The sequence below is a fragment of the Mastomys coucha genome, unplaced genomic scaffold, assembly GCF_008632895.1.
Source record: "Mastomys coucha isolate ucsf_1 unplaced genomic scaffold, UCSF_Mcou_1 pScaffold14, whole genome shotgun sequence".
Classification (NCBI taxonomy): Eukaryota; Metazoa; Chordata; class Mammalia; order Rodentia; family Muridae; genus Mastomys; species Mastomys coucha.
The window spans coordinates 114,154,683-114,162,512 of record NW_022196896.1 but is presented as its reverse complement, the minus strand read 5'-3'; the positions used below and the strand labels follow the sequence as shown (position 1 = coordinate 114,162,512).

Here is a 7,830-nt window from a genome sequence, read left to right as displayed (position 1 = left end):
TACCATGCCACACAGTGTCCCCGATATTGGTCCCCAAGTGCTAGGAGCAAGAGTCTCATCCTTTCTACTCTGATGGAACTGCCAGGAAGGGGTACCTTGAAACTGATCTTGAGTGTCAACAATAGCCAGTCAGAAACAAAACAAGAGTGAGCCTTCAACTTTGAGGAGCCCCTTTCAAAGGTCATTTTCTTTATCTTCTTAGTGACTATCATGTGGTAAAGGGGATTTTCAACTGAGACCAGAGATTCTGTCGCTTTCCTGGAATCCTCTAGCAGGCTAGTCAGAGTATCCACAAAGCCTGGCTCTGCTTCAGGTTTCTCCTAACCTTCTCTGCCTCTGCCATGGCTGACTAACATTCCCCAGAGCTACTCTCTGTGTTGGAAAGAAGATGTCAAGGAGCAAGTCATGTGACAGGAAGGATTTAGGGATCCTGGGGCAGCCGTTTCTGTCACCTCTACCTTCCTGTTGTGACTCTAGGGACTGTGAAAGGTAGGTCCGGTATTGTACAGGCTGGTTTTGTGTGTCAGCTTGACCCAAGTTGGAGTTATCACAGGGAAAGGAGCCTCCCTTGAGGAAATACCTCCATGAGATCCAGCTGTAAGGCATTTTCTCAATTAGTGATCAAGATGGGAGGGTCCACTGTGGTGGTATCTCTGGGCTGGTGGTCCTGGGTTCTGTAAGAAAGCAAGCTGAGCAAGCCAGGGGAAGCAAGCCAACAAGCACCATTCCTCCATGGCCTCTGCATCCACTCCTGCCTCCAAGTTCCTACTCTATGTGAGTTCCTGTCCTGACTTCCTTTAGTGGTGAACAGCAATGTGGAAGTGTAAGCTGAATAAACCCTTTCCTCCCCAACTTGCTTCTTGGTCATGATGTTTTGTGCAGGAATAGGAACCCTGACTAAGACAGGTATGCCCTTAGAAATGGCTGATGGTGGTTCTCAAAGTATGTTGCCTAGACATCAGCTTCAGCTGCCCCACACTCCACCATCTACTTAGAAACTCAAAGTGTGCCCAGCCACCTGTGTGTCTTTCAGTCGTGAAGGGAACTCTGACGCTAGTTGAAATGTACACACTGCTGATGTAAGCTATTGATACCCTACTGGGGATTGCTACACTAGTATTTGGGAGCCACTGAGTACAAGTTGTCCTTAAATACAGCCGGGCTTTCTTCCACCTTTACCAGTGTCTGGAGAGAAGGTGGAAGAACAAAATTATTGAAAGATGTTGTGGCTGATCGGTAGTGGCGCACGCCTTTAATCCCAGCACTAGGTAGACAGACAGCAGATCTCTGAGTTCTAGGCCAGCCTGATCTATCTATATGGTGAGTTCCAGGATAGTCAGGGCTACACAGAGAAATCCTGTCCAGAAAACAAAAACAGACAAACAAGCAAAAATAAAAAAATACAGATATTTGGAGGCTCTAGCCCCTTTTATTGGGACGCAGGTTGCAAAGCCCGTGGCATCTGCAAAGGGACAAGATGGGTGAGCTCAGAATTCTTTTGTGCAGATAGATGTGATGACTTAATACCAAACGGATGTGAATTTGAGATAGCACGAACGACACAGTGATTTCCAAGCCAGCCTGGCCTAGTGATAACTTGCCTTGAAACAAGAGCAACGAAGCCCTTCTGTGCTTGGCACGTAATAGTGTGTTTCCCTTTCTGGTCCTCTCTGAGGCTTGGATTCTCAAACTGTTCCCTGATCTGCAGTTATTCTCAAGATTATTTCTGGCACTGAATGAGTCTCAGCGTAGAGACACATCAGGTCATGTGATAGTTTATTTGACATCATCTGCCAGTACAAGAGAGGGAAGGTGCTGCAGAGACAGGGCAGATCCCCACTGCTTCCTGCTGGAGAACCATCCTGGTCACCCCTTCCGGGAACCATCTCTCCATCCTTTAAGTCACCTGTAGGGCAGCCTCCTGAGGGCTTGATCTCCCTGAGTCTCTCTGTTCCGTGTTCCTCAACTGGCCACCTGGTTGCCATCTTTGCATCTCAGCCATCTACTCGGAATCTTTAACAGCGTGGCCAACTCTCCAGACTGCCAGAAGACATTTGCTTGTCCCTGCAAGGCACAAGCCTCCAGTACCGGGGAGGAAGCCCCAGCAAACACACCTATTATCAGTGTTTGCAGCAGGTGAGCCAGTAAGCAGTTACCAGAGTCGGTCCCCTTAAGGAACCCCAAGTCACAGTCAGGAAATTCATTCCAAGCAAAATCACTAATCTGTGGGGGCAAGATGAAGGTGAAGGGCAAAGTGAGCCAAAAGGAGCCCAGGCTCCTCACAGCATCCAAAACCATGCTCGCTCTGACTGCTTTCATTAAAAAAAGAGAGAGAGACAGATGTGAGCCACTATGTGGGTGGGTGCTGGGAACTGAACCCTGGTCCTCCGCAAGAACAGTCAGTGCTCTTGACAGCTGAGCCATCATCTCTCTATCCCTGAGATCTCTATCTCTCTCTGTACCTTCCAGGGGTCCTGAGTTCAATTCCCAGCAACCACATGGTGACTCACAACCATCTGTAATGGGATCCGATGCTCTCTTCTGGTGAATCTGAAGACAGCAACAGTGTACTCATATAAATAAAATAAAATAAATAAATAAAGAAAGAAAGAAAGAAAGAAAGAAAGAAAGAAAGAAAGAAAGAAAAGAAAAAGAAGTTCCTTGAGGTTTGTGTGTACCGGTGGGGCTCCCTGTCTTCATGGATCACCAGCCGATTCTGTCTACTTCTGTCCACGAGGGCTATGGAGCAGAGACCCTGGTGGTAGTTTGGAAGCCCTGAGAGTATGCAAGGTGAATGACCACACCAGGACCACTTGCCGGTAGGCAGATCAACTTTATTTAGGGTGACTCAATGCTTATAAAGTTTTGGGGGGCTGAGGGTGGGGCAAAGGTCATTGGCTGGGGGCTTAGGGTACCTGGAATGCCTCATTAACATGAGGAAGCATTTCAGGGATCTCAGGTGTTGGCTGAACAGGTTTTGTCAGGAGAAAGGAAATTGATACTACTAACTAATTGAGTCTACATGGCATTCCTCAGGTAGAGGTGAGTGTTGGGGCTTAGAATTCCCCGGACGAGGTCAGAGAAGGAGAAACTCTATTAATGAAGGGAGTCCCCCATAATGTGCTGAGCCCTAGAAGGCTATCTGGTCAATGGAAGATTTTTAACCTTAATTAGCAGTTGTCCCACTTGTACCCGGAGAGATGCATGCGTCTCTCACTTCCTTTTTGCAATGGCAGCATCTGAGAGCCTTCTATGCAGGTATCCCACCATCGATGACACCTGCACAGTCTTTTCAAGCTCTATATCAGGGTATGTTACTCTTTTCACTTTGGCCTTGACCCTAGAAACCTCTTTTGTAATAGACATCTAGAGGCCAAGAATAGTGGCTCATGCCTTTAATTTCAGCACTCAGGAGGCAGAGGCGGGCAATCTCTTTGAGTTTCAGGCAAGCCTGTCTACATAAGAAGTTCCAGGTTAGCCAAGCTACCCAATGCAAACCTGGAGACGTCGGGGAGTGCTTGGTACAAGGCTAGGGTTCGAACCAGGAAGGTGTGACTCTCAAGGTAGGGCATGTTCAGGAGGCATCTTTCCAAGCTATACGCAGACATGTTGGTGATGAGGATGAGGGCTGAGCCATGGTGCCTAGGGAAATTTAGCTAATGAAGGGTTTCAAGTACTGAGTGCCATTTGCCTCCACCAGCCAACCTGGTGGTCTTCACAAAGAAGCTGGGAAGAGAGCTGGGTCCTCAGCAGCCTCTGTCCCATCCCAAGGTTAATCAGGAGGAGTAAAAGGCATCAACTGTCTCCCTGAAATGGGATTCGGGGCTGTAAAAGGAGAGAACTTGGTGCTCAGAATCTGGCAGTCTGTGCTCGAGGCTTGGCAGCAAAGACAAGTGGATCACAAGGGATGTCAGCATCACACTACAGATTGTCTTCATTGAGTCCCTGGAAGGATAGCAGAGCCCATGGCACTTTCTCTATAGCATCCCATTTTCACCACAGGACATCCCTTTCAACAGAAACCATGAGGAGCTTGTCCTGAAAATCACAGCCACAAGAGAAACCACTGCAGAGGGTTCTGTCATGCAAGACAGATTTCATGGAAACACTCAGTGTACTGTCTTTGTGGACACCTCAGGCAGGGCTCATTCAAGCACAGGCACGCACACATTGCTGACTTCCCTCTAGTGTTTATAGAGAAAAACTTCCCATAAACATACCCATAACTGCTTGAATTCCCCCTTTCTGAACAAACTCGAACCCAGCCAGAGCTCAGCGAGCAGCTTTGGTCCCTCATGGTACCTTCTAGCAGGTGACAGCTGGTACTTAAAGGGGCACTAAACATCTCTTAGGGTTGGGGGCTACACCCACACTACGGAGGGGCGAAGAGGTTCTAGGAGAGGCTTTCAGCACCAAAGACAACCAAAGACCCTGGCATGGAAGAAAGTTGTGCGGAAGGAGGGAAAATCAGCAAAAGGAAAGGAAAGGTTGGGCATGGTGGAAGCAGGGGGATAGATGTAAGTTTGAGGCCATCCTGAGCTACATAGCAAGATCCAGATGAGAGGTACTACATACTGTACATTCTCACATTCTCTCATTCTCTCTCTCTCTCTCTCTCTCTCTCTCTCTCTCTCTCTCTCTCTCTCTCTCTCTGTCTGTCTGTCTCTCTCCCTCTGCCTCTTCCTCTCTCTCTCTTTCTCTCTCTCTCTCTCTCACCTCTCTCTCACACACACACAGAGGCATATAGAAATTTGTAATCTATGATTTTTTTAAAAAATATTTATTATTAATTATATGTAAGTACACTGTAGCTGTTTTCAGACACATCAGAAGAGGGCATCCGATCTCATTACAGATGGTCGTGAATCATCATGTGGTTGCTGGCGTTTGAACTCAGGACCTCCAGAAGAGCAGTCAGTGCTCTTAACCACTGAGCCAACTCTCCAGCCTTGCAATCTATGATTTTAAACCCAATTTCAAGTTAGCAGAATTCCCAGCATGCTCAGGGGCTGGCCTTGTAGTTATGGAGGTTGCTGTGCTGCTGGGTGGTGGTGTCATTTCTTCTGATCTCTCTGCAACCGAGTTCGCAGGAAAACACGAGAAGGGCTTATACACTAGGAGAGTAAATCTGCAAGCACAAGTAGCATGTGCCTGCATGCGCATTCGCATGTTTGTGTGCGTATCCTAGAGCATATGTATCTTTGTGGTGGAGGCGGTGTGTGCTTACATTTATATGGTATGTGTTTATAGGAGGTGGGTCTATGTGCATGTGTATAGACACGTCGCCTTATACCTAAGTGTGCCTGCATGTGCCTCTCTGTGTCTATATTCATATGTGTATCCGACTTGATGTGTACACATGCATAAGAGGGTTCCTGTCTTTTCAAGTGCGAGCATATTTATGTGTAAGCTTGAGCAGATGTGGTTCAAGGAGGCTGATGGTACAGGTGTGCAGGATGGGACAGAAGCAAAAAGAAAATGGTGGAAAGGATCTTTGGGCAGAAAGTTGGTGTCAGAGGGAGCATCACTTCTTTAGGAAATAACTTCGCATTCCCAAATAAAATGTCTTTAGCTACTTACTGTGAGTTTTTCAGGAAATCAGGGTATGACAGCAGTGTCCGGTGGCCAGCTGGACCTTTCTTTCTGCAGCAGAAGTAAGACAGAGATACTGACTATTGACCTAGCACCTGCATAGTTACTTGTATCCCATGCTTTCGAATTAGAACATAGCCTCCAGATTTCCTCTTCCCTCCATAGCCTTACCTCTGCCTGGTGAGAGCTGAGGGACTCTGGCCATAGCATCTTGGAACTTGCAGCGCCTCTGATTCACTGCCTGTGGCTACCAGGCTTTAAAGCAGGGGCTGTTTAAAGCTGGAAGCCATCTGGGGTAGCAGCAGAGATGCTGGTTATCTGTCAGGAAATTGATCCACATGGTGGGATTAACTTCCAAGAGACAGAGAGTAAAGGAAAGACAGCCACTCCCCAGACTCATGTCACTTAAAACCCCACTACTGCCATCTTTCCTGCTTTCAAGTCCAGGGCCAGCCAGGCTTCAGAGCAAGGTGGTTGTAGGAGCTCAGAACTCCCAGTTGACGGTCATCAAGGAAATGGAGACCACAGTCCCACAAATCTAGGAAATGCATTTTGCCAAGAACTTGCTGAGAGCCAGCAAGATGGCCCAGTGGGTAAGAGTACTTGTTGTCAAGCCCTGACAAGCCAAGTTCAATTCCAAGAACCCTCAAAATAGAAGAAGAGACCAAACTCCCTCAGTTGTCCTCTGACCTCCACAAGGATGCCGAGGCACTGATGTCTATGCCTCCACAATAGATAAATGTAAGCAAAATTGAATTTAATTTTTCTTTTAAAGAAGAGACATTTTGACTTACCTAGGATTCTTCCCCAGGGCAGCCAATGGGCTATGAACATGACCTCACCCTCAGAAGCCCCTGGCAGAGGCCAAGCTAAGTGCTCCCAAGTTGGGAGCTAACAAATGGTTTCCATCTAAAATCACTAGATCGGTGGTTGTGCGTTACACAGCCATAGCAAGATATTGTAGTCTATCTATCTTCCTTAAAGGAGATTATGGACTAGTTACTGAGTTATTTGTATAGATAGACGTTGTTTAGATCGGGGTGGGGACACAGACAGCTTAGTGGGTAAAGTGCTTGCCGCAAAAGCACGTGAGAACCCAATGAATTCTTGTTACCTTGGTCCTTAAAGGCAGGAGGATCCCTGTGGTTGGCTAGCCTGTCAGCTCAGCCGAATCCGAGAGCTCCAGGCCAATAGGAGACCCTGTTTCAAAAAAAAAAAAATGGATGGTATTCTTGAGAATGATACCTGAAGTTTTTCTCTGGCCTACACATACACACAAACATGTACTCGTATGCGAGCACACACACATACATATATACATACAGGTACACACATGCACACAGGCACATAAACGGGCACATAACAGGCACACACATGTACACAGGTATACACATACATGCAGGCACATAAATAGACACATAACATTTACACAAGCACACACACATACATAAAGGCACATACATACACACAGGTGCACACACACAGGAACACATACACAGGCACATCCATACACTCAAGCACACACATTCAGTAAGGCACACATGCATATTTGAAAAGAAGTCATTTAAATTTTCACATCTTAACCAGCACTGAGCTTTATCGTGGCATTTTAATAACTGACAAGTGAAAATGTCACTTCATTATGTTTTAATTTGCATTTCTTTGGCTTGCCTGGAGAAACGCCTCTTTCTATATTCTTTTCAGCACAGCAGCCCTTGGGAGCATGCTGACTCCTAGAGTTTCCTATTTAACCTTACAGCTAATTTCTGTTTCTATAGATGCCCCAACACATTAGGTACTATACAAATATTTGCCCAGTGAATGCCTGAATTCATAAATAATGAGCACAGAAGCCAATCTTCCAAACCTTGTGGGGGCTCAGGCTGCACAGAGCTCAGCACCTGGTAACAGAACTGTGCTGCAGAGCGGTCTGGCCAATGCCAGCTCAGGGCAGCAGATGCCACCTGACATTCAAACGTCCTCTGCCATGTCACCCAAGAGGGAGGTGGCCCTGGGAAGAGGCAGTTTCCGAGCAGGTCAAGAGCAGGTGGGAAATCATTGAGAATCAGGGTTCTGCCTTGGTGATGTTGCTTAAGGGTGGATGGCTAAGACCTAGGGACCCATGGAAGTTTTATCATTGGGTCAGGCCATCAGAGATGTAAGATGATCGGAGTTTGGGGTTTTTGAAAAGAAAAAAAATTTTTCTTTTAGAAAAGTTCGTGTTTGCCTTAAGCCAGA

General features: G+C 46.8%; 1 long non-coding RNA gene across 1 annotated transcript in view; it reads right to left on the bottom strand.

Moving 5' to 3' along the window:
- Positions 1 to 5,602: 5,602 nt before the first annotated feature.
- Positions 5,603 to 7,830, bottom strand: part of LOC116089280 — a 30,427-nt gene continuing 28,199 nt past the window's right edge. Inside the window, exons 4-6 of the long non-coding RNA XR_004118258.1 lie at positions 6,707 to 6,792; positions 5,764 to 5,910; positions 5,603 to 5,643 (exon numbers count right to left, since the gene is read on the bottom strand). This is a non-coding gene — a long non-coding RNA (uncharacterized LOC116089280). The remainder of the gene's footprint in view (positions 5,644 to 5,763; positions 5,911 to 6,706; positions 6,793 to 7,830) is intronic.